Raw genomic sequence first — 27,566 nt, 5'->3', positions numbered from 1 at the left:
AACACCAATGAAAAATTCAACAGACAATGGTCAATTCAAAATAATTGCTTTTTGAATAAACTATTAATAACATTTCTTACTTACCTCTAAAATTACTTAACTGCCTAAAGAAATCTCTTGGTGCCTGCCACATTGACCACCGCCAGTGGGCTGATATCGCCTCAAACCGTGCATCTTGGCTCCTCACAGTTCGGCGGGCAGCAACCTCCTTTGAAGAAGACCGCAAAGCCCACCTCACTGACAAAAGGCAAAGGAGGAAAAACCCAACACCCAACCCCAACCAACCAATTTTCCCCTGCAACCACTGCAACCGTGTCTGCCTGTCCCGCATCAGACTTGTCAGCCACAAACGAGCCTGCAGCTGACGTGGACATTTACCCCCTCCATAAATCTTCGTCCGCGAAGCCAAGCCAAAGAGAAGAGACTTAACACTAAATTTAACCCCACTATGCACACATGTAAGTGTGTGTGTGTGTGTGTGTGTGTGTGTGTGTGTGTGTGTGTGTGTGTGTGTGTGTGTGTGTGTGTGTGTGTGTGTGTGTGTGTGTGTGATTAAAGCCCCACTCTGAAAAGTCAAAGTTTAAAAGTTCAGCAAAATTTTAGTCTTGCTTGAAAGTCTTAAATTCTTAGTTCAGAAATAATTATAAAGTGCTTTTAAAAATCATATCTTCAGGTCTTTTTTACTCACAATGTGGCTATTTTCTTCCATGATTAATTCACAAACACAGTCAAAGGATAAACAAAGTGGCCATATGCAAAAATGGACTGACTAAGTAAAAATTTGTGCTCTATTCCAAAGAGACAGCGAAATGGTCTTCTTTATTTCAAAAGCCACTGACTCTGTGCTCCCCCTTTTCCTGGTGTAACACACAACACCAGCACCACTTCTGGTTACTGAAACTCAACTCTGTCTTTCACAAGGTTTAAACCCCTGTGTCACAAGAGTTTTTAACTTCTGTATACTCCAAGCTGAATTCTTCCAAAATTGAACTCAAAATGACTGTATTCAGTCATATATTTCTCCAAATCATGTGACCATTACTGAGTTGAGTCCTAATTCTTTGAAACAACAAGTTTTATTTCTATCAAAATTCTATTCCTCGGTTCCCGAATCTGACCTCATCTCTGTTCAAGAGGCTTAAGTGGCTTTGATTAAAAGCAGATGGCTTCCTTCAGCAGTTCATCAATAATTAAGACTCACTTGAAATCCATTAGCTCCCTCTGTCCAAGACACATTGACTCTGACAATGAACATTCTTCTCATAAAACAATGGTTCTATAGCGGCAAAACAAGTTCCAGCGAACCGGTTGCCGAAAGTCATGACATCACAATGTGATAATAGAAACATAGAAACGTAGAAGATAGGAGCAGGAGTAGATCATTCGACCCTTCGAGCCTGCTCCACCATTCAACGAGATCATGGCTGATCTTAAAGTTCAGTACCCCGTCCCCGCCTTCTCTCCGTAACCTTTGATACCCTTATACTGAAGAAATATATCTAATTCCCTCTTAAATATATTTAATGAACCTGCCTCTACTGCCCTCTGTGGCAATGAATTCCACAGATTCACCACCCTCTGGGTATAGAAATTCCTCCTCATCTCGGTCCTAAATGGTTTCCCTATTATCCTCAAACCATGGCCCCGGGTTCTGGATTTTCCCATCATTGGAAATATCCCATCTGCATCCATTCTGTCCAGTCCTGCCAGAATTTTATAGGTCTCTATGAGATCCCCTCTCAATCTTCTAAACTCCAGCGAGTACAATCCCAATTTGCGCAATCTTTCCTCATAAGTCATTCCTGCCATTCCAGGTATCAGCCTGGTGCATCGCCTCTGCACTCCCTCCATTGCAAGAACATCCTTCCTTAGATAAGGTGACCAAAACTGCACACAATACTCCAGGTGGGGTCTCACCAAGGCCCTGTACAGCTGCAGTAAGGTATCCTTGTTCCTATACTCAAACCCTCTTGATATGAAGGCCAACATACCATTTGCCTTTTTAACCGCCTGCTGTACCTGCATGCTCGCCTTCAGAGACTGGTGTACAAGTACCCCTAGGTCTCTCTGCACTTCCCCATCTCTTAATCTATTGCCATTCAAATAGTAATCTGCCCTCCAGTTTGTATTACCAAAGTGGATAACCTCACATTTATCCACATTGTAGTGCATTTGCCATGTATCTGCTCAGTCCCTCAATTTATCCAAATCACACTGGAGCTTCCTGACCCCCTCTTCCATGCACACAACCCCTCCTAGCTTAGTGTCATCTGCAAATTTGGAGATATTACATCCAATCCCCTCATCCAGATCATTAATGTAAATTGTGAACAGCTGGGGTCCCAGTACAGATCCCTGTGGCACTCCACTAGTCACCGCCTGCCACTCAGAAAACGAGCCATTCATCGGAATGCATGACATGGGGTTTTTAAAAAGGTTGTGCACATCTGTAAGGTAAATAGTTTTGTTTTAACTTCCTCTCAACTGCAACTCACTACTCTCTCCTCCTGAACTACCCACTGAGACATCAGTGGCTACAATTGGTGACGCGACAGTCCCAAAATGAAATTTTGGACTAGCGATGGACAGCGCAGCAGTATCCTTAAAACTGCCTGTCTTCTGTGTAGTGAACTGAGAATTCACTACTGGTGTGATGCTCGAAGTAATGGCTCCTCCCTTGACTCCACCTCCTGCTTATCCCAATATAAACCTCGGACCCCCACCAAAACCCCAGTTTAGTCCACAGACCATGTGTGCCAGTCTTATTGAATAAAAGCACATTGTACTCTCTCTGGTTTTGCATGCTCTCAGTTGGGATAAAACTTTATTTAATAAAGAATGGAATTAAAGCGCTGTTGAAGCCCATGATGCTCCTCACCAACCATCTGTCCCCAGAAGAGTTCATGTACTGGTTGGAGTGTTTCCAAATGTACCTGTTGGCCACGCAAGAGGTCTACTCAATGGATGAGTTTAAGAGGTCAACGTTCCTCTCTCGCATCGGACCTAAAGGATTCCTGATCATCAGGGACTGTATGACTTATGCAGCAGCTGTTGAGAAGCTGAAGGCCCACTACGAGGCCCCAAAATGTTGTCCTAGCAAGGTATCAATGCTCACAATGGAAGCAGCGGCCTGGTGAGTCCATTGAGGTCTATGTCCTTATCCGATGAGCACTCGCGAGGAACTGCGGGTATGAGGATGGCATGGCCCGAGAACAGGAGGTTGAGCAGATCCGGGATGGTCTGGTCAATGGGGTGTGGTCCAAACACATTTGGCAGCAGTTGTTGGAGAAGAGCAGCGCAGCCCTGCCTGACAACGAACCTCTGGCCAAGTTGCTGGAGATGCCCAACTGAGTATTGACAATGAGAACCTGGTTCCCGGAGCGACGCCAGATGCAGCATCCGCTCTGACAGTGGTGGCCACGGGCGCTAAGGGATGCTTGTTCTGCGGTCAGCAACAGTACCCAAGAATTCAATGTCAAGCTAAAGACCCCATTTGCTCCAGTTGTGGTAAGAAGGGGCATTGGATGAAAGTCTGCAGGGCGAGGGGGAGCGCTGAGAGGTCCAACGTGTGAGCGAACCTTGATGGGCCAAATGAGGTGAGCTAAAAACCCAAACTCCTGGCCCCCCAGTGACAGTGTTGTACACCATGGCCTTCCTGTGGGACCACGCGGCGAGAGCAGTGACATGGGAAAACCCATTGGCCATCTTGCTGCATTTTGAAACTGGCGCCATATTCATCCAACGAGGAGGGAGCATCTTGCCGGTGTTTAAATTCCACACCATCTACAATGGTAGAATAAGAAGGAGGAGGGTGACCATCTTGCTGGCAAGAGGATCCAAATAGGGGGAGTGAATCCAGTGAGGGCATCTCCGAAGTCTTGGCAGTAATACCAACTGAACAATTCCACGACAAATGTGTGGGTTAACAGGCATAAACTGAAATGCTTAATTGACTCTGGCTCAACTGAGAGCTTCATAGATGCAGAGACAGACCACAATCTCAGTCTCAAAACGTGTCCCACTAATTATTCTATTTATTTAGCATCCCATAATACTCAAGAACATTTTATGGTTAATTTATCTTTACAGGAGGGGGAAATTCTGTAACTTCAAAGTGAATATACTTCAGAATTTATGTGCTCCAGTTTTGCTGGGTCTTGACTTCTTGTGTCACTTTAAAAATATGAACCTGGAGTATTCTGGTCCTCTCCCTCCCATTACAGTTTGGAACAGAAGGTCTCAGAATTCTGATTCCATTTGCTGTCTCTCCACAGTGAATATAGATTGACCTCCTTGGATCCTGAATCTGAGCGCTGATTGCAGACCAATTGCTAGAAAAAGCAGGCGCTACAGCACAGAGGACCAGGCATTCATCAAGGCTGAGACACAGTGACTGGTCAATGAGAACATTAGAACCAGCCCATGGAGAGTGCAGGTGGTTGTGGTAAAGGGGGAAGAAAAGTCTAGGTCAGTAATTGACTATAGCCAAACTATCAATCGCTTCACATTCTTGGACGCATACCCTCATCTCGCATTTTAGACATGGTGAACGAAATTATGCAGTATAAGTTTATTCAACCATTGACCTTAAAGCTGCTTACCACCAACTGCCAATCTGTTCCACTCTTGAGGCTAATGGGAGACTCTATCAGTTCCAGAGGGTCCCATTTGGTATCACGAATGGGGTCTCAATCTTCCAGAGACAGATGGTAGATGAATTTAAATTGAAGGTCACCTTCCCATACTTCAACAACGTTAGCATTTGTGACCACACTCAAGAGGACCATGAAGCCAACCTCCAGAACTTTCTCCATGAAGCTAAAGCCCAGAAGCTCACTTACAACACCAGTAAGTGCATGTTCAGGGCTAGACGCCTAGCCATCTTGGGCTACTTGGTGGAGAATGGTATGACTGGCTCCCACCCCAACAGGATGCGCCCCCTGTTGGAACAGTAACAGTGTGAAAGTTCTCTCATTTCCCAATCGCCATTCCTTTCCTAAACACATCTACGCCATCCATCACTAGGGTTCCAGACTCTAATTTCACCCTGTTCTATATATCCATAATGACTGGAGTTCAGCATTTATGAACAAAAAGCTATGCCATTTTCTGCTGGTGTGAGGCATTGCATCCTGCAGGACGACTAGCTATAACCCTCAGGGGAACAGATAGGTTTGAAAAGAGAATGCTACTGTTTGGAAGGCCATAAAATTGGCCCTCTGGTTCAAAGAACTTCCAGACTCATGCTGGCAGGACATCTTACCCATGGTGCTCCACTCCATTAGGTCACTACTTTGCCCTGTGACCAATGCGACTCCTCACAAGCTGATGTTTTCTTTTGAGAGAAAGTCAATATCGGGGCCAACCCTCCCAGCTTTGCTTACAACTCCAGGTCCAGCACTGCTCCTAAAGCATGTGAGGAGGAGCAAATCCAACCCCCTGGTTGAGAAGGTGTACCTACTCCATGACAAACCCACTTACACCTACATGGCATACCAGGATGACAGGGAGGACACTGTCTCGATCAGGGACCTGGCACCCACTGGAACTGAGAGTCCACCACCTCAAGGGGGCCAGGACTCTGCTCTACTCTGAGTTTACGGATAAATGCCAGGGGAGCTCAGGTGAACTGTCGCAGGAAGTGGCTCCAGCCACCCCTCAACCAGAGCCAGATCACCCAGGCCCCGAGGTCCCGGAACCACAGGAGGGTCAGGAAGCCCAGGGCCTTCCAACACTGCGGCACTCTGCCCACATTTCCTACCCTCCTGACAGTTTGAACTTGTAAATATTGTAATTTTTTTGACTATCTGATGTTCTCCGTTTTCACCCGCAGGCTTCATTCAAAAAGAAGGGGTGAATGTAGTGAACTGGGAATTCACTACGGGTGCAATGCTCAAAGGACTGGCTCCTCCCCTGACTCCGCCCCCCGCATATCCCAATATAAACCCTGGTCCCATTCCAAAACCCCAGTTCAGTCCACAGACCATATGTGCCCCATTTTTATTGAATTAAACCATGTGGTACTCTCTCTGGTCTTGATTCTGCTCAGTCGTGCTACATTCTGGATGTCGCAACATGAAGTCAGGTTCGGACAGGCAGAGCCACAATTCCACATCAAAAAAACAGAGGTGGAGGCCACCAAGTATTACCATGTGGTGAGTGCCTTGTTCCAGGACAAGGCCGGTCGCGTTGTGGATTTCCTTTGGGAACCATCACTACACAGCAAGTATGAGGCACTGAAATCAATCCTCCTGCGTATTTATGGGGTGCCATGCCCCAAGACATTGAACCTTTGAGTCCCAACGATGAGAAAACGGTCTCCACCAGACAGATGTAACTCAGAGAGTAGCAGCTGGTGCCTCTATCACCAACATTGGGGTGCCCATAAATGTGCTCCTTGTGGTTTCTTTGGAAATGCCCCAGACCAGCCATTGATAATGGCTATGACGGCTGGCCACTGAAACAGCCTGCTTTATGTCTGGGACGAGCTCTCGAGATGAAAGTTCTTCATGGACACTGGTTTTGATGTTAGCGTCCTTCCTCCTTCAGGGTTATGGAGAGCGCCAGAGGGGCAAGTCCTGACCTCACGGCTGTAAACAACAGCAAATCCAAGCATACTGGAGAAGAACCATGGCTATGAAATTGGACGGCAGCACATTTATGTGGAGATTTACACTTGCTGCCATGTCCTGGCTGTTGCTAGGAGTAGACTTCCTCCGTGCTCAATCCCTAATTGTGGATATGAAAGGATACTGGTTGGTGGACAGCACAATTTTCTAAACCTTCTACCTTAGAGATTCAAGGTTATCTGCCCCCCCTTGCATGCCCTCGAATGTATGAAGAATGAATTTGGCAGAAACCTCAAAGACTTTGCTGATGTCATCATTCCCCAGTTCTCCACTGCTAATGTGAAACATGGTATACTTTGACCCAAGACCTGCCTGTATACGCCAGAGCTCATCGACTAGTGCCTGAAAAATTGTGTCTTGCGAAGCAGTTCGGTAAAATGTGCCCAAGGCCACAGAAACAGCCTACTTTATGTGTGGGACAAGCTCTTGGGATGAAAGTTGCATATAGTGCCTGAAGCCATGGGAAGCTGGAGACCCTGCGGTGATTACAAATGTCTAAATGACACAACAACAGCAGACTGCTATCCTGTGCACCACATCTAAGACTTTACAGCAAATCTTTATGGGGCCAGGATTTTCTCAAATATAGATTTGGTGTATGGTTACCTGTTAACCCAGAAGACGTGCCCTAGACAGTAAATGTAACTCCATTCGGCTTATTTGAATTTTTGCGAATGCCCCTTGGGCTGAAAAATGTTGCGCAAACTTTTCAGCACCTGCTGGATGCAGTGGGGCGTGGCATGGACTTCACTTTCATCTGCTTAATGACATTCTCGCCGCAAGCCGCACCCACAAAGAACATTCAAAACTCCTGCATTTACTCTTTAGCTGCTTACGAGAGTTTGGGCTCACGATTAATCCAGCCAAGTGCTAGTTTGGACAGATGATCATTGAATTCCTGGGACACAGAATCACATGTACGGGCATGGTTCCACTACCTGCTAAAGTGGAAGCCATCATAAGATTCCCAAAGCCATCAACGCTCAAGAGTCTCCAAGAGATCCTTGAGATGGTAAATTTTAACCGCCATTTCGTTCCTGCTGCGGCACATGTCATGAAGCCCCTTTTCAGCCTAATGTCTCAGAATAAAATAAAGAACTTTGGTGGATGGAGACAACTACAAATGCCTTATTGACAGATGCACCTGACGTGACTGTAGGAGAAGGGCTAGAACAATACGTGAACGAATAATGGAAGCCACTAGCATTCTTCAGCCGACACATTTGTCATGCAGTACCTTCGATAAGGAGCTGCTGGCGCTTTACCTGGCAGTACTTCCTCAAGGGTGGAGTTTTTATGGTCTTTACAGGCCATAAACCAATAACGTTAGCTTTTGGTAAAGCTTCAGACCCTTGGTCAGCCATTAGCAGCGCCACTTATCCTACATTTCAGAGTTCTCTATGAAGATAGAGCACATCTCCTGTAAAAGGAATGTGGTGGCTGATGCTCTCTCCCATGCCGATTTTTAACAAGTACACACATTTTCCCAAGGTGTAGCTTGTCTCTGGTGGTCTTCTGCAGGTACAGAGATCACCCCCTGCAGTAGGCTAGTGGTGTATCAGCACAAGGACAGAGGGAAAGAATGACTGAAAATTAAGGTTTGGCCTGGAGGGAGAGAATTGACAATGAGAGATAGAGAAGATTCCTTGATTGCTACGTACCCTAGCAGATGCAGAGATTCCTGACTACACGATGGCGATTACAGATCTACAGCTCCAGGAGCTGCTTTTGGACCTCAGGGAAATACTCTACTTTGAGATGTCTAGACAGGACAACCATGCCCTATCATTCTTGCCTCATGGAAGCGCCACGTTTTCAACACCATTCACGGCCTATCACATCGCTCCATTAAGTCATTGGTCTGCCTAGTATCTGACAAATTTGCTTGGCACAGCCTGAATAAAGATGTCACTCACTGAGTGAGGACGTGTGTGGACTGCCAAAAGTCAAAGGTACAAAGGCATGTAAAAGCTTCACTCCAGCTATTTGAACCACCAAAGTGGAGATTCGACCATATACACATCGACATCATTCGCCCAATTCCAGTGTCCAGGGGATTCAGATATTTATTCACCATTATCGACAGATTTACTAGGTGGTCAGAGGCGGTTCACACGGTCGCCAGTTCAACTGAGTCATGCACAAGAGCTTTTGTTTAATCTTGGATCTCAACAAGACCCACAAGTCACTACAGACAGAGGTCTACAGTTTAACTCTGCCATCTGGAGTGCTCTATCTCGACTCCTTGGAATGCAGCTCCACCCTACCATGGCCTATCATCCACAGCCCAATGGTATGGACTAATGGCCCACTTACAGGGACTGGATTGGGAAGATGAACTTCCACAGGTGCTACTGGGCATCAGAACAGCACCTGAAGAAGACTTCAGCTCATGGTCAGCAGAGTTGGTCTATGGAGCACCTTTGCTTGTCCCTAGAGAATTTGTGCCATCTCCTCATGGACAGGAAGGCCAGCCATCAGTGACACTGTACAAGCTGTGGGAGCGGGTAGGAAAACTAGCTCCCATACCAGCTTATAGACATGGCAAAAAAATCTTCCTTCACTCCCAAGGAACTCAAGAGATTGTATGCTTTCATCCAAACGCCGCCCACGGAATACCCCTACAAACACCTAACGAAGGACCATATAAAGTGCTATGAAGCTCTAGGACAACATGCATCTTAAACATTGGGGGATAACCTCAAATGTTCACAGTGGACTGGTTAAAATCTGCACACATTGACTTAGAACAGACTCTGCCACTGCCAACAGTCCCGTGGCATGGCCAGCCGCCAAATACAAATGAACTGGATCATTCTGAACCGCTTTGGTGGGGGGGGGGCGGTTGGGGGAGAGCCATGTAGCTGCACTAAAAGTTCCAGCGAACTGGCTGCCTAATGTCCTGACACAGTGACGTCATTGGGGCACATAATGCGGGATTTTTAAAAAGGTTGCGTGCGTCCGTAAACATTTTTGTTTGAACTTCCTCTCAATTGCGACTCGTTAGTCTCCTCTCGAATTACCTACTGCAATATCAGTTGCTAGTTCTCTATAAATGTGCTGTGACCTGTGTATGACCCTGTACCAACCCACAGCTAACTTATTAAGAATACAGATAAAATATTTTAACTCTATAATCTATTTACTAAGACATATTTAGAAAATAAATATAATTTGACATAAAATAAAGGTTAGTATAAAACCGTTACATAGCTCACAGAATGGGAAAACGTAAAAAATGAAATCAGAATATGAAGTAAATCTTTCAACAACCATTTGCAGAAACTGCATGGGATTCTATTCTGAAACATGTTTTCACTCTTCTCTTTGTGCTTGGCATTCATTAATTCAATTTAAAGTTGTCCATCGAGCACATTTTTCCAATGTTTAGTGAGCAAAATTTATGCTAACATCTCTAAATGTGATAAATGCCTAACTGAGGATGGTGCATTGTATCTGTGTTTTGGGTATGTCCTCTCTTTAATTTCCAGCTGGGGGTATTTTGGACCTTATCATTAGTAGTTAATATTGAATCCTTAATGAGATGAAATATTGTTTAATAATGGAAAAAATTACATATGTTTCTCGTGATAATTATAGTTTTTTATTAATAAGTGGTTGTTATGCTCAGAATATTTACATTTCAATTTATGTTGATTAGATCTTAATATGTATGTTTAATTTTTCTTTAATATTTTTTTCTTTCTTTATGGCTCTCCTTAGGAGATTTGGCTGATGGAAGGGGGGGGGTTCTTTTCTTTTCTTTTTTTCTCTATATATAAAAAAATAACATTCACGCTTATGGTTAATTGTTGTATATGTTATGTACTATTTGTTTTTTGAATGAATAAATAAAGTTAAAAAAAAATGGAATCCTTGCCTTTGCATTGCTATTCTTGGAATGAGTGGGGCCAATGCAGTGAATACTGACTCTTTCACAATGCCACATCATGGCTTTTGCTTCCCTCATTGGTAGAAAGGGCCATTTTGCCGAGATGGAGAGATGCTGTCCTTCCCACCCATACTCAGTGGTTGTTGGATGTGACGACTTATCTGTCTCTAGAAAAATAAATAGGTGTTCTACTAATGCAATAGATCTTAACTTTCTTTCACTTTGGGGTCCTTTTCTCAATACTTTCAAAATTTGTAGGCGAATGATTTTTTTTCATGGCCCCATGATTACTATAGGTACACAATCCTTTATCCGGAACCCTTGCGGGACAATCTGTTCCAAATTTTGGATTTTTCCGGATTTCGGAAAGTCAGATTTAAGACAACCCGAATTGTGCTGCCGTATCCACCCCACCCCCTTCCAGTCATGCTGCCGTCTCCTCCCCCACTCGCCCAACTCACGCTCGCGCTGCTGATCTCTGTCACATTTGTGGCCCGAAATGTGAAGTTAATAAAACATTAAACACAAGTTTTATCAGGTAAACTTCTCAGTGTCTTTTTATTTTCCCATTTTCATTTGTTCTCCTCCTTGTGTTCTTATCTCTCTCTCTCATACCACATGACTTCCGGTACATCTCATACATATTCGTTATCATGACATCCCTCCTTTAATCAGAAATAAACTTTACCTTCACTTATCAATATCCCTCGGAAACATACAAACATCGTAACTAATGGTAATACTATAACTCAACTACATAAAGTTTACTTCCTACAGCACTCATACATGTACTTTATGATATAAGATTAAAATACTGTCCCAAAGTTCTTATTAAAACTATGGCACAAAGTCTTCGTATCGTTTGGGCACTTTCCGGTTTCGTTTCGGCCTGCCTGCGATATTGTCGTCGCTTCTCGGTTGTTCACTCTCAGCGTCAGAAATACTGCCCGCCACGGCTTCGGGTGTTTCTGGTGCTGTAGTCACTTCATCAGGAGTGCTGGTAACTGCCACTGGAACATCATCAGGTCTCTCAGTTTCAGCATCTCGTATTGGCCTTTCAACCTCTTCGCTCGATGTATCTCTGGACTGGTACCTTTTTACACCTGAGACATTTCTCTTATACAGGACTCCAGTCGGAGACTTGACTGTCACCATACTGCCACTTCTGGATACAACAGTATAGGGTTGATGGTAATAAGGTGTGTCTAGCTTACCACCAGTTTCATGCCTCACTAGAACATTATCTCCTGGCATAATGTCTGAGTACTTGGCTCCACGTTTCGAATCTGTGTACAGCTTTGCTGCACCTTTCTTTTCAGCATCGTGGTCCCTCATCTCCTGGTCGTCTCGGATTTCCTTTATTTCTGGCACTTTTGTGTGGATTTTTCTCCCAAAAAATGCTTCTGCAGGACATTTTCCAGTGGTTGCATGAGGCGTTGCTCGATAGACAGCCACATAAGATAGCAATGCTTCTCGCCAATTTTGTCCTTCTGCGTATGCAATCCTCAATCGTTTTTCAATGGATTGATTTTGTCTCTCTACTTCTGCGTTGGCTTGCGGCCATTTCGGAGTTACTTTATGATGGTGGATACCTGTGGTCCTCATGTATTCCACAAATGTCTCTGAAATGAATTGTGGACCATTGTCAGAGTATAATGTAACAGGTAATCCATATCTTGCGAATATCTCTGCTAACGTTTGTAATGTTTTTTCAGTGGTTCTGGACTTCAACACCACGTACTCATAGTATCTGCTGTAGTAATCTATCACTACCATAATTGATTCACCCATTGGTAAAGGTCCAAGAAAATCAACAGCTACGTCGATCCATGGTCCAGTCGGAAGTTGCGTACTCCGGATCGGTTCTGGCGGATTACTCCTACTTGTGATTTGACATCCGTGACAAGTTTTAACAAATTTCTCTGCGTCTTTATCACAACCTGGCCACCATACCTTGGTCCTGAGGTTTTGCTTGTTACCAACAATACCTAGGTGTCCTTCATGCGCTAAGGTTACGATCTTCGGTCTCAATCTTTGCGGTATCACCAATCTGCAACCTCTCAATACACACTGTCCGATGCAACAAAGTTCGTCTCTAATGGGAATGTAAGCCTTGTGAGTACACTTGTCCCATTGTCCACTCTGTATGCATTCTCTTAGAGTTCTGGATCACGTTCGGATTCTCTCTCGACCTCCTTCGTAGTCACAGCTTTCGGTGTCGACTGAAGCGTACAAAGCTCTCTGTTTCTGTTCCCAATTCTGACTTGGATTGTGGACCACCATCCTTCACCAATCTGGACAGCGGATCAGCAATGTTTGCTTTCCCTGCAATGTGGATTACTTTATATTTGTAGGGTTGTAGTCTGAGTACCCATCTTTCTATTCTGGCACATGGTTTGGATCTAGGTGCATAGATCACCTCTAATGGCTTATGATCTGTGATGAGTTCAAATTCAATGCCGTATAAATATGCATGGAACCTCTCACAGGCCCATACAAGTCCGAGTGCTTCTTTCTCTGTCTGAGAGTATCTTCTTTCCACATCTGATAACGATCTGCTGGCATAGGCAATGATTCTTGGTCCTCCATCATGCATCTGGACCAACACGGCTCCTAAACCAACCGGGCTGGCATCCGCTATGACTTTGGTTGATGCCGCCGGATCATAATATCCAAGAGTTTTTGCATCTGTCAGGCTTTGCTTCAGTGCTTTGAGCGCTTTCTTCTGCTCAGATCCAAAATGAAATGGTACACCTTTCCTGGTTAGTTTCCTTAGTGGTTCTGCCACTGTAGCGAAATTAGGAATGAACTTTGCACAAAAATTGACCAATCCCAGGAAACTCCTCACCTCTGTTGCATTCTGAGGTGCACGTGCCTCTGCAATAGCTTTCACCTTGGCCTCTGCAGGGTTTAGTCCTTTCCATGTAAGTCTGTGTTCCATGAAGTCCATTTCTGACACACCAAACTGGCACTTGTTTCCATTCACGGTAAGGCCTGCCTCCTATAGTCTAGATAGTACACGCCTCAACCGTTTGTCATGCTCTATCTTCGTTGGTGCATGGACTATGATGTCGTCAGAAATGTTGGCAACTCCAGAAATGCCTTGAATCACTCGATGGATTTCATACTGGTAGATCTCCGAAGCTGCATTAATTCCAAATGATAGTCTCTTATAACGATACAATCCACAGTGAGTCACAAATGTTGTCACATCTCGGGAACCTGGATCCAGCTCTAATTGATGATAGCCCCATTTCAAATCAATTTTTGAGAATACCTTGCTGGTAGTTAGTTCTTGAAGTATTTCCTCCACTGTTGGTATAGGGTGTTGTTCTCTAATTATAGCTTCATTGGCCATTCTCATGTCAACACATAGTCTTATGTCACCCTTTGGTTTGGGCACAATCACTACTGGGCTGACCCAATGTGTCGAATGTTCCACCGGTTCAATAAAGTCTTGTTCGATCAATTCTTTAATTTTGGCTTCGACTTTCCCACGAAGTCCAAACAGAGTTCGGCGCATTGGTTGTGCCTTGGGTTTGACCGTTTCATCTACCGCTAGCTTCAATTGTCGACCTTTCAGCTTTCCTACTCCTTGGAAGACTGTGGGGAATTCTTTCTTCATATCCTCGTATGACTGAATTGAATTGACACAAGCTCCAATATGAAGTATTGCCAGGTCTTGCGCTGTGCTTCTACTCAGCAATGGTTCTCCCCTCTCTTCTATGACCATAAACTATGCTTCGGTGTACTTATCTCCAGCTTCAACAGTTGCAGTAAAACATCCAATGGTCTGCAATGGCTTGGTTGCTGTGTATGGATACAGTTTCTTGGAACACTTCTTTGAGGTACAGATGATCTTTTTCCTTTTCAACTTCTCCCATAAATGTCGATCAATCACATTACTGTCACTGCCTGAGTCTACAATGACCTGCACTGTCACTCCACCAATTATCACTGGGACCTTCTCATGATGTACTTCATTCAACGTAAATTGGTAACACCTCTGTTCCTCTTGGGTATCATCATTGTCACTGTCTATCTGGCGAATGGTATCTTTCTTTCCAGGATACTTTCCTTTCCCCCAGGCTTTGCCTTTGGAAGTTGTACTCTTCCTCTTCTGGTCTGCATTGGACTTGCTTTTGCACTTCTTTGCAAAATGGTCCTTACCTCCACACTTTCTGCAAACTTTGCCTTTGGCCGGGCAATATGGGTCTTTTCCAAAGTGACCTCGGTTTCCACATCGATAACACTCCACGTCCTGTGTCGACGTATATCTTGGCTGGTTATGGCGATGTGAGAGCCTCTTAATTTGCTGGCTTGAGTTGTCTTTCAGGGTCATGGTATGAAATTGCCCTTCAACAGCCTCTAATGCAGCAGCAATGGTTAAAGCATCGGTGAGTTCCAACTCACTCCCTCTTTCCAGTAGACGTCTTCTGAGTTTATCTGATCTGCAGTGCTGTACGACTTGATCCAATAATTGGTTGTCCAAATCAGCTGGCATGTAATTGCATCCAACAGCTAGCTGGCGAAGTCTCGTCACATACTGAGCAATTGTCTGGCCATCTTCTTGTCTCGTTCTCCGAAACAAATGGCATTGAAATGTAGCATTCGGTGTCACTACATAGTGTGCATTTAATGCATCTACCGCTTTCCGGTACTCATCTTTTCTTCCAGTATTCAAAAGTGTTTTAAATGTTGCCCGAACTGAGGGTCCAGCAGTGAAAAGAAGTAACGCCCTTCTCTGCGCTTTTTGTTCAACTGTACCGGTATCTAGAAATAGGCCACGACTGTCGACGTAGGATTCAAATTCTTCCAGCCATGCCTTCCACTCAACACTTACAGTGCTTGCATCACCCGTTGGGTCAAAATGAGCAATTCCACTATGTGTTAGAAAGTCACCGTCTGCACCAGCCATGAGGAAATATTCCAGCCCCAAAAGTACTGAGTCATAGAGAAAATTCTTATCACCTTGAAGTTGTCTGTAATCCTCTGTAATCTTGTTTAGTCTTTAATTTTCTTCAAGCTTCTTTCATCCTCGTCGCCAATGTCACATTTGTGGCCCGAAATGTGAAGTTAATAAAACATTAAACACAAGTTTTATCAGATAAACTTCTCAGTGTCTTTTTATTTTCCCGTTTTCCTTTGTTCTCCTCCTTGTGTTCTTATCTCTCTCTCTCATACCACGTGACTTCCGGTACATCTCATACATATTCATTATCATGACAGTCTCCTCACCCACTGGACTTGTGGTGCTGGTCTCCCGCCCGCCTGACTCACACTGCTGGTGTCCCCCCCGCCCACCTGACTCGCGCTGCCGGTCTCCCGCCCACCCGACTTGCGCTGCCTGTCTTCTCCCCTCACCCGCCCAACTTGCGCTGCCGTCTCTCTCCCCACTTTCTGGATTTGAGATGTCTGGATAAAGGATTGTGTACCTGTAGTAGTGGATTCCTTAACTCGGCCAGCAGCCAATTCTTATATGTTTTCTTTCTCTTTCCCATTTTTCCATTTAATGGGCTCATACATTCCTTTTTCATTGTTATTTGATACTTGTAACTTGATATTCATTTACTTTATTATTATTACAATTTGTACCGTTGTATTTTGCATAAGTTAAAACCAAGAAAAAGATTGAAAAAGAAGAGAATATGAACTAAAAGCATTTCAAGCAGTCTGCCTAACAAGGGTTCACAACAAAGCCATTTGCTTTATGAGAAGAATGGCATTGGAGGAAAGCAGGAATCGCAGCACAGATAGCCTTCAATTTACAAACTATTAATATTCAGATTTTTCCTGTAACACTCTTTGTTCTTTGGGTTATAGTCCTTGACTTACAAAACTATATTTTGCAATGACACTCTCCACCCATAAGAAGTAGACTGTGCCCAAAATCCTGGGTGCAATTTGCTCACCCATCTCAATTTACATTTTGAAGAGCAGTACATTTACCAGGAACAAATGTTTGCTTGAGTGATGACTGAATTTACCTTCCAATATTTCTGACTTACAGCTTAACCACCTCACCTATATGATGAGCCATTCCATTTTGATCAAACTTCTGGCCACCAGGTCTAACTGCTGTCAGACCCTTCAGCCCATTTCAACCATGCCAAAGAAGATTCCTATCCAAGCTAGCTGCCTACATTCGTGTTATATTCCTCGTCCTGTCCATGTACCTGTTCAATTCTTTTAAACATTGTAATTATATCTGCCTAAATCTGCCTGACATTTTAGAAAGTTGAGGCATTGGTGTACCTCCTTCACAGTTCTCCTGGTGTGCTGGCTCCTAGAAAGGTCTTCTGAAATATGGACTCTAAATAACCTGCTACTACCATCCCACCAATGAAGGCAGGTTCAAGGTCCCTTGGTCTTCCCTTCCTCAAGTCCACAATAAGCTCTTTGATCTTACAGACATTCAGAGCAAAGTTGTTGTCTCTCATCAAACAACTAGATTCTCAATCCCCACGGTATATTCAGATTTCAGAATTATTGTCCTCTCCTCTCCATGTAACTATCCAGTCTTTCCTTAAATGTAACCAACGATCCTGCCTCAACCACGTCTGCCAGAAGCTCATTCCACATCCCTACCACCCTATGCGTAAACAAATTTCCCCTCATGTTCCCCTTATAATTTTCCCCCTTCAATCTTAAACCATGCCCTCTAGTTTCAATCTCCCCCACTCTTAATTGAAAAAGCCTATCCACATTTACTCTGTCTGTCCCTTTTAAAATCTTAAACACCTCTATCAAGTCCCTCCTCAATCTTCTACGCTCCAGAGAAAAAAGCCCTAGTCTGCACAACCTTTCCCTGTAACTCAAACCTTGAAATCCTGTCAACATTCTCGTGAACCTTCTCTGCACTCTCTCTATTTTGTTTATATCTTTCCTATAATTTGGTGACCAAAACTGTACACAGTACTCCAAATTTGGCATCACCAATGCCTTGTACAATTTCATCATAACCTCCCTACTCTTGAATTCAATTCTCCGATTTATGAAGGCCAACATTCCAAATGCCTTCTTCACCACACCATCAACCTGAGTATCAGCCTTGAGGGTACATCACATACAACCCTGAGATTCTATTTCCCTGCAAGTGCGGCAGAATTACCACTAATTGGTAATGCAAAGGAAAATTCTGACTCATCGTTGCGAATAATGACAGTATAGTCATCAAATTTATGGATTGCTTTGGACCGAAACTTGGCCGCATAATCATGAGTATAGAGGCCCAAAGCATGCAGCCTTGAGGTACCCCCATGTTGACAGTCAGAGAGGAGGAGATGGTGTTGCCAATCTACACTGTTTGGGACTGGGGTTTGCCAATTAGGAAAATAAGGATCCAGTTGCAAAGCGAATCCCATATCTTTGCTGCTATAATGGTGTTAAACACTGAGCATAGTCAACAGACAATAGGCTGATACAGCCGTTATTCCAGTCCAGGTGATCTAATACAGAGTGGAGGGTTAGTGAGATGTCATTTGCTGTTGTCCTGTATGTGACCTTCCACCAAAGGATATTGAGGGGTTAGATCAGAAAAAATTCTTGCTCAAATAATTGCTGACAGAATGCATGGAAATGAACAATTGATTGATATTTTTACCTAGAGAACATTAAACATAGAAATCTACAGCATTGTACAAACCCCATGGTGCTGGGCTGATCTAATAACCTACTTTACCAACTGTCTAGAATTTCCCTATTGCATAACCCTCTATTTTTCTCAGTTCCATGCACCTATCTAAAAGTCTCATAAAAGATCCTATTGTTCTTGCCTCCTACACCATTGCTGGCAGAGCACTTCATGCACTCAACTCTCTCTTTTTGAAAAACCTATCTGTTACCCTTGTATTTAGTCTCAGGCATCTCAAAGCTGTGCCCCCTTGTGTTAGTAATTTCAGCCCTGGGTAAAAATCTCTGGGTTTCCATATCTCTTATGCTCTTGTACACCTTCATCAGGTTACCTGGTGAATATTATGATCAAATGCAACGAAGTAAAAGCACAAAATTGCTGGAGGAACTCAACACATCCCGCAGAGTCCATAGGAGAAAAGATGTATCACCAACATTTCAGGCCTGTGTCCATCAAAGTATGAGCAAAAACAGGCAGCTGCCTGAATGAAGTGGCGGGGGAAGAGGGAAGAAAGGATAAGGGGAGAAACACAGGCCGAGTCTGGGGGAGTACATGGTCATAGAACCTGAGAAGAAGAGCAGTGAGAGAGGTTCTCATAGACTCCTTCAAAGAGAGGAGAAGACCTTTTCAGGGTATGAATCCCTCAAAGAGATTTGACAGTGGAGCAACGGAATGGAGTGAAACATGAAAGGGTGTGAGTGACAGAATATAGATAGGTTTTTACGAGATAAAGTGGGGCAGGGTTGTTAGTGTAGGTCACATACAAACACTTTAAAACAGATCTTATTTAAAATACTGGAGCTCTGCTAATGCTAGACCTGTTGGTGCTTCAGAACCTTTGCAATAGCTTTGGAGAGTGCCCAAGAGACTTCACTAATGGATTGTTCTTTACAAAAAGACAACAGATGAAAGAGCCTGTCGGAGCCACATTCTGTCTGGAAGGGAAATTGTTGTTCTAAGAGGTTCATGTGGTTTTGCAAGCAGAGACACCCAAACAGGTTTTCTCTCTGGGGAAGGGAGGGGGGGAGGGAGGGAGGGGGAGTGAGAGAGAGAGAGAGAGAGAGAGAGAGAGAGAGAGATAGAGAGAGAGAGAGAGAGAGAGAGAGAGAGAGAGAGATAGATAGAGAGAGAGAGAGAGAGAGAGAGAGAGAGAGAGAGAGAGAGAGAGAGAGAAATGTGGAGTCCATTTGAGGTAAGGATATATAACCAATGTTGGGGGCCTGAGCCCTTCTTCAAGGTATGAACAAAAAGCAGCCAGTTGCTTGGATCAGAGAAGAAAGACAATGCATTTTCCCACATGTTAGCTGTGTATTTTATAAATACAGTGTCTTGTTGAAAACTTGCCATGGTTTCTAAGATTAAGTATGTAAATGGAAGGTGAACCTTTCAAGTCCAAAATGTTTCTGCCTTATAACCCCACTGATTAAACTTGATGGTTCACAACTGGAGGAGTAATATTTAGGATGCTGAGATATGTGATATCAGAGACCTTGTTCTTCTGGGTTAAACAATTTGTTTCAGCAATAAGACAACATTGATGAGAGACAGAAAAGCTGCCGATACTGGAACCTTGAGAAACAACGTTTCTCTCCACGCATGCTATGCGACCTGCTGGATGGACTTAGTGGGTCCACCACATGCATGCCGAGAAGCGGTCAGACACTGCATTGGGCCAGGCCCCTTCTTCAAAGCACTGCAGCAGCAGTGAGCAGACACAAACTTGAAGACTATGCAACAGGCTTTATTTGGCTAAAGGTTTCAGCTACAGTAGTGGCTGTGATGGTGGCTCAGGAGGGGTTGGCTCAGGACTATATCCCGGTCAAGTGATTGACAGCCAGCTGGGTGGAATTAGCCGTCTAGGGGTCTATTCAGATTGGCTGATTGACAACTGGCTAGGTGTAGTCTGTCCTCCAGTGGTCTTCCTGCAGGTACAGAGATCGCCCCCTGCAATAGGCTAGTGGTGTATCTCCACAAGGACAGAGGGAAAGAATGACTGAAAATCAAGGTTTGGCCTGGAGGGAGAGAATTAACAATGAGAAACAAAAAATATTCAAAATTCCTTAATTGTTGCGTACACAAACGTGGGTCTCCTAAGCTGTGAGGCAAAAGCTCCACTGGCTGTGCTACCTCTCAGTTTCCTTACATTTGCTCCCTTTTTCTCCCTCTTTCAACAGCTTTAGCTTTAGCTGGGAATGAAGATGAACTTTGAGATAGAAAAAAAAACAAATAGACGCAGTATGGTTCACTGAAAATCCCATGTTAATGGGGAATAAGCTCCAAGCAGTGTTCCCTGATACCTGATAGTTATATGAAGCATTTCCTCCCCTGCTATCAGCTCAGAGGCATGTCTCCACTCCCTTGACTATTTGTGATTCGCCGGAATCTTACAACACAAAAGAAACATCCACTGTTCCGGAGCCGAGTAATAAACATGCAGAGATTCACTTAAGAAAAACGAACCATTTCCATCATTCGCAGAGCTAAAGACAAAATGAATTTTCTCAAAACAAGTCACATTCCAAGCTACATGTTCATTTGATAGGACGTCTGACAAACAAATCCCTCTGGTAAAATGCTTCAAGCCATCAATATGCTTACCCGATAAAGAATTCTAGCCAGGTCCAGAACATGAATGACACATAGTACAAGAATGCTGCTTTTAGAGCCAAAGTGTGCTGCAGCACAGAAATCGGGCCTTCGACCACTTGTACCAATGCCCTTCATTATGTAGCGATCTGGGATCTCATTCGCCTGCACGATTAGTTTTCCAAAAATAGACTTTATTCACGTTAAATTATTTACAATAAAAATTCCAACATTGTACATTCTTTCATCCACTGTGGAATCTTGTTATTACTCCCTGCTCTGTTGTTGAGGGGTATGCCATTGGTCTCAGACCTTTAATACCAGGTGACGGAAAGACTCTAGACTGTGGTCCTTCCACACAGTGCCCCCACATTGGCTGCGCCAAATCTCACTGCATCCCTCAGCACATACTCCATTTGAAATGTGCCGGTTGGCAGCATTACCGCACCGACATCTCCGTATGCTGAAAGACCAAAGGGCATTCTTCGCCAGGTTGATGGTCTTCCAGCAGTTCTGTGTGCAACCCCAGAAATGGCCCGTAAATCAGAATGTCCTCTTTCACACTGCTGCCAGGGATGAACCTTGACAAGGATATTTGCATCCTTTATTCAAATTTTACATTTAGAAATACAGCATGGAAACAGGCCGTTTCGGCTCACGAGTCCATGCCACCCAATTTACACCCAATTACTTGACAACCCAAGTGCGTGTCGAAGGAGGAAACCAAAGCCCAGGGGAAATCCCACGCAGACACAGGGAGAAAATGCAAACTCCTTACAGACAGTGCATGATTCGAACCCCAGTCCCAATCGCTGGCACTTTAATGTCATTGCATTAACCACTATGCCACTTCTCCACAAACTCTTAGTAGATCTGCATTATGCAAAGAGTGGGCAACTGTCTCCACTCCACTGCAATCATTTGTCATCTTGGGGACAAGAGTTAAGTACAAAAATCTGCAGACACTGCGAATGAAGTAAAAACACAAAGCTGGGGAAACTCAGCAGGTCATATAGTGTCATTTATATAACAAAGATTTAAAAAAATACATCACCAAGTCAAAATTTTGTTGATGTATCTTTGCTATATAAAGTTCACTGTTTGATCTGCTGAGTTTCCCCAGCGTTGTAGTTTTACTTGAGCACCTTTTTAGACTGCAAGTAGCGGAGTGCAACAATTCCATTGGTTGGACAACTTTTTCCAGTACAATTTACACTGCAGGCTTCCTCCAAAAATTTTGTAGGGATGCTGCGGGATAAATTGCGGTGGAGGAATTGACTCAAACTTCCTGCGCATTTCTTTTAAAACTGCCCATGAGGTGGCGGAATTCACTGATTGTGCCGATATATGCCTGCAGTCTAAAAACCATTGTTTGAACACACCGTAAAAGAGGTCAGTCTAATTTTCTTTCAATAATTTGCAGAGTGAGGAGATTTTAAGAGGAGCTGCCATCCTGCAATCATTCTCCAATTCCAACCCTACTGCCATTTTGCATCCTTTTCTTCATTTAATTAAAAATAACAAGAGGGGGACTGAATTGAGCTTAACATCAAATGGGGGGAAAAGGGTCAAGCCTTCTTTTGATTTCTTGAACTGCTTGAGAGATATGAACCATTCTTTTCTCTGGGAGGCATTCAGTGATGTTGGGACATCACAGGTAAAACCCTCCACACCATCGAGAACGTCTACAGGGAGCGCTGCCGTTGGAGAGCAGCAGCAACCATCAAGGATCCACATCACCCAGCACATGCTCTGTTCTTGCTGCTACTATCAGGAAAGAGGTATAGCTGTCACAAGATTCACACCGCCAAGATCAGGAACAGCTGCTATCCTTCCAGCATCAGACTCCTCAACAACAAACTCAATCAGGGACTCACTTAAGGACTTTTTTCTCTTTTTTCTCTCTCTCTGTATTGTGCAATTTGATCACATTCCTTTATTTGTTTACATATGTATATTGAGTACAGATTTTTACATTAAGTGGTCATTCTGCCTCACCTGTAGGATAAAGAATCTCAGGTTGCATGTGATGTCATGTACGTACTCTGAATCGCTACCATTCATTTTTTGGGTTCTGAGATTAATCAGACCCATGTGGGAATGGCAGACTGTCACAAACGGGCCGTGAATTACCTGACAGAGTGGGTTATGAGGTGGTGCACTTCTCCCTCTATCTAGACATGACCTCTGCGTCGTTCCAATTCCATTGCAAATACTTTTTTTCTCTACAAGTCAGCAGGGATCCCTTAAGGAGGCTTCAGGCATAACCCTGAGTCTGTCCCTTGTCAACCTGGTAATTGTTCACATGACAGAGCTTGGAGTAAAGTCTCTGTTTTGCGAGTTCCCTCCAAATGAAATTGCCTCCAAGCACCAAAAATAACACAATGAACAGCAGCACTGACGAACTATGAATTCCAGCTGTGAGGGAGTATGTACTCCTCAAAACAAGAGAATACTACCAGCTATATTTAGCAGAAAGCCATATTACTGTATGTCTCAACTGGGATGGGATGAAATCCATGAATAAGGTTGGTTCCTGTATTGAGCAGAGGAAGTCAACTATCTCTGCCCTCAGTGTGTCTGCGCTTGATCCGTGTCCTCATTCCAACTATTTGCCTTTATCCCACACCTCTTTCTCCCTGTCAAGTCAGGTGTGTTGTCATCTGATTACACAAATACAATCCAATGAAACAGTGTTCTCCGGTTCTCGATGCAAAGCACGCAAACACACAACCAAACATGACACACACATAGGCAAGCAAACACTGGCAGATTTCATACGTACAGATAAATAAATAAATAAATGGTATTTTGGAAACATAAGAGCCTCGGATGGTTAGTGTAGGCAGTTCCTTTGGTCGTTCAGCATTCTCAGTCCCTGTGGGAAGAGGTTGTTCCTCAGCCTGGAGGTGCTGGCTCTGATCCTCATTTTCCCAGTGGGAGAGGCTGAAAGATGCTCTATGCAGGGTGGAAGGGGTCCTCAATGATTTTGCACGCTCTCTTCAGGCAACGACCCCAGTAGATCATGTAGATGTTGGGGACGGAGACTCCAGTGATCCTCTCTGCCAGTCTTATAATCCTACGGATTGACCTCTGATCCATTTCTCTGCAGCGACAATATCGCACCATAATGCAGCCGGCCAGGACGCTCTCAAAAGAGCTCCTCTGGAAGGATCACTTGATGGTAGCCAGTAGCCTTGCCTACTTCAGTCTTCTCAGGAGGTGCAATTGCTTTTGCGCCTACCTGAAAACTGAGGAGATGTGTGCCCATGATAGATCACTGGTTAAGTAAATTCCAAGGAACTTGGTGTTCTCTACTCTCAGCGACATCTAACATTTCTAGATATAAAGTAAACAGTTAACCAAAAATAGGGCTCAAAGAATTATTGAGAACTTTTTTCCATCTGGCACATGGTATCTTTGACACACTATCTTCAAGATGGATGCACAAGGGTATCAAATTCAGGACTGCCAGGCTGGGAAATAGCTTATCCTACAGACTGTGGGATTGATGAACTGAACAAACCATCACAAAATATTTAAAATTGCACCTTTACATATACCACATATACTTGGGTATAATCAAGTTTTATAGAGCAATTTTCTGGGTCAACTTTTTTTGGGGGGGGTTGACTTTTGCAAGGGTCATACTTTTGCCTGTGGTAAGTGCCTGCGTCATTGGAAGATATGGTAAGTCTACGTTCGGAGCTTCAGGAGCTCAGAATGGCAGGTGGGTGGGGCAAGGATCTGAGCTTGGGCTTCAGGGGTTCCAGTGGGTGGGTGGTTGGGGTGTCGGGACCAAGGATGAGCAGGCAGTTGGGGCTAAAAAAAGGGATAAAATTTTTAAGCGGGTCATATAGAGAACACATGATTTTGGGGCCAATAAAGGGAGTGTCGTTTATTTCACAGGATCAGCTAACACTATATGTAATTAGTATTGCTGTCTATTGTGTATGTATGTGTGAGCGCTGTGGTCTGGAGAAACGCTGTTTCATCTGGTTGTATATGTACAGTCAGATGTTAACAAACTTAAACTGATGTCAAATTGATTTAAAAAATGGGATTAATGTAGGAATCAAGAAAATGAGTAGTTAATAGTCGGCATGGGCTGAAAGGCCTGTTTCAATGGAGAAAGAGCCATTCAGACCTTCACTACTCTTTGCATGCAGAAGTGTTGCCCATCTTTGACTATGGAAGGCTTGTTTCTAATTCGAGCTTCTAAATCAATAGAAATTGTACATCAGTATCCACACCTCCCCCCCCCCCCCACCCACCCCGCTACCTCCATCTGTTCCTCTCATTATTAACTCTGTTATATCTGGTCATCTGAATGTAGTCAGGAACAGAGACATTGATGAAGGGCTCAGGTTGGTTATATATCTATGGACGCTTCAAGACCTGTTGAGTTCCTCTAGCATTTTTGAGTATTTACAGAGACTGATTAGCAGGTGAGCAGCATTAATGCAGGGAATACCAAAGCCGATGTTTCTGATCAAAGATGTGTTATTGCTACTGTTGCTGCTTGGCCAGCTGAGTGTTTCCAGCAGCGTTATGTATTTCCAGCATCTGGATATTTGGCTACATCTAAACATAAAGACTCACACTCTATTTGCTAATGTTGAGGATTGATGTCCCTCTCCCTATGGACCCCTACTGCTTCTTTTTAGAGTGGAAAGATTTAAAAAAGACTTGAGGCACAGTTTTGTGACACTAAGGGTGGTGGGTGCATGGAATAAGCACCTGGATGAAATAATACAGACAGGTACACATTAAAATAATTTTAGCTGGGGTGCATAGATAGAAAAGTGTTTTGGAATATAGGCCATCTAGCCAAATGGGACTTGCTTCAGTCAACATGGGTCTCAACGTGAACATTGGGCCCAAAGGGGCAGTTTCTGTGCTGGAAAACACTATTACAGAAAAATCCCCATCAAGCAACTGACAAAAAGAGGCATTGAAAATAAATCAGTAAGCAATACAAATGTTTAAAATTGGCACCCTGAGTGGTCATTTCACCAATTGCACAACACAGCCTCTCAAGCAAACGGAAAATTCACTTATACGGCATCTATCAATCCCCAAAGGTGTCGAATACAGGGGCCTTACTGTATTCCATTTAACAATCACCCAATGACCATGCAAAAGTTACGGTAGTTTGCTTTTCTTACATCATGTCGTCGCAAATGTTGGCCATTGAGAAGAAGTATTTGGGTACATCTTGTTGAATAGAAGAACCTGCATTCATATTGTATCTCACAGAGTGCCCCTATGTAGCTGACAACTGGTTGAATGCAATGGAAGTACAGTCACTTGGTAACGTAGAGAAAGGTAGCTGCAAACTCCTGAACAGCAAGGTCCCAGAAGCAGAAAGTGGACTGATGCATCTGTTCTCAGCAACAATGATTGAAAGATAAATGGTGACCAAGACACTAGGGAGAAAGTCACTGCTCTTCCTCATCTGAAGTTTAAAATAGCACCTTTTATAATCTACAGTACAAAGGTCACAGTGCAGTTGCAGTATCGATAAACTGAATGGTGAGCTGCAAGACCAGCAGATGAGAAGGATGTGGAAGAAGGTGAGGTTGTACATTTTGAAAGCAAAAGTCTAAAGTGCTAAATAAAATTTGTTTTTAATGATACAGCTTCCGGCCACCATGAAACCTGTGCCGACCAATTTCAACCAATTAACTTACCAGCCATGTATGATTTAGAGGAAACAGGATCACCCGGGGAAAACCCACGCAGGTCAAAGGGAGAATGCACAAACTCCTCACAGACGGTGCCGGATCCAAACCAGAGTTTTTGGCAGGGTAGTGGCATTGTGCTAACTGCAACACTCACAATGTTTTAATTGTTGAGAGACTGGGAAATGCTGATTGATGTCTGAAGAGGCCAGGATGTTCTTTTACATAGGTTACTGAAAGGCAACTGGAGAGGCAGTGACTTGCTGGCTTTTATTCCTGGAAGATATGAGTGAGGGTGTCTCTCTACAAACATGTAAACACTTAGTGAAACCACTCTAGAGAATTCAGTACAGTTTTCATTGTGGATTCACACAAGTTTCACCAAACTTGTTCCTGGAATGGCAGATCTCTCATACCTGAAGACGTTGAGCAGGCTTAAGCCTTTATTCTCTAAGGCTATTTTCTAATGAGAGAATAAAATCAACAAAGTGTACTTCAAGGGCTAAAGGTTGACTAAGGAGTTTAGCAAAGCAGTTAGCATAACGTTATCACAGCGCCAGTGACCTGGATGTGAATCTGGCACTGTCCATCGGGAGTTTATCCGTCCTCCCTCTGTCTGCACGGGTTTCTACCTGGGTGCTTCGGTTTCTTCCCTTCCCCCAGAAGGCACAGGGGTTGTAGGTTAATTAGTGTATTTGGGCGGCACAGGTTCATAGGCTGGAAAGGTCTGTCACTGTGCAGTACGTCTAAATTTAAATTTGAAGAACTAGCGGTCATAATCTGACATTCAGTGTGGATTGACCAAAATTAGCTTGAACCAACTGAGGTGATCAAGGAATTTTAAAGAGAAGCTGAGTTTGGCTGAGACCAAGGTTTAATCCATTTTATAAAGGTTTTATGCATTGCATTAATGCGTTAGTTGCCAGCTCTGTCATATAAAAAAAAACAACTATCCAGCTGCCAACCTATCTAATTTACTACTTAATTCACAAAGAAACAGATTGTTCTGTACCAATAAAACTTGCAGCTATTTAATTGTGTTTTGCTGCAGGTTGGTGCCCTTGAAGTATGCCAGTTGATGATATTTCCTGATAATCCCATTTGGAACTATATCAATAAAGTTGCAGTAGGGTGCTACTTTT

General features: G+C 43.8%; 1 protein-coding gene across 1 annotated transcript in view; it reads right to left on the bottom strand.

The window, feature by feature from the left end:
• Positions 1–27,566, bottom strand: part of glra3 (glycine receptor, alpha 3) — a 189,633-nt gene that overhangs the window by 61,731 nt on the left and 100,336 nt on the right. The gene's annotated exons all lie outside the window — the stretch shown is intronic.

This window comes from Narcine bancroftii, chromosome 1, assembly GCF_036971445.1.
Source record: "Narcine bancroftii isolate sNarBan1 chromosome 1, sNarBan1.hap1, whole genome shotgun sequence".
In the NCBI taxonomy this organism is placed as follows: domain Eukaryota; kingdom Metazoa; phylum Chordata; class Chondrichthyes; order Torpediniformes; family Narcinidae; genus Narcine; species Narcine bancroftii.
The sequence above is the reverse complement of the archived record's forward strand: the minus strand, read 5'-3'. Positions and strand labels throughout refer to the sequence as shown.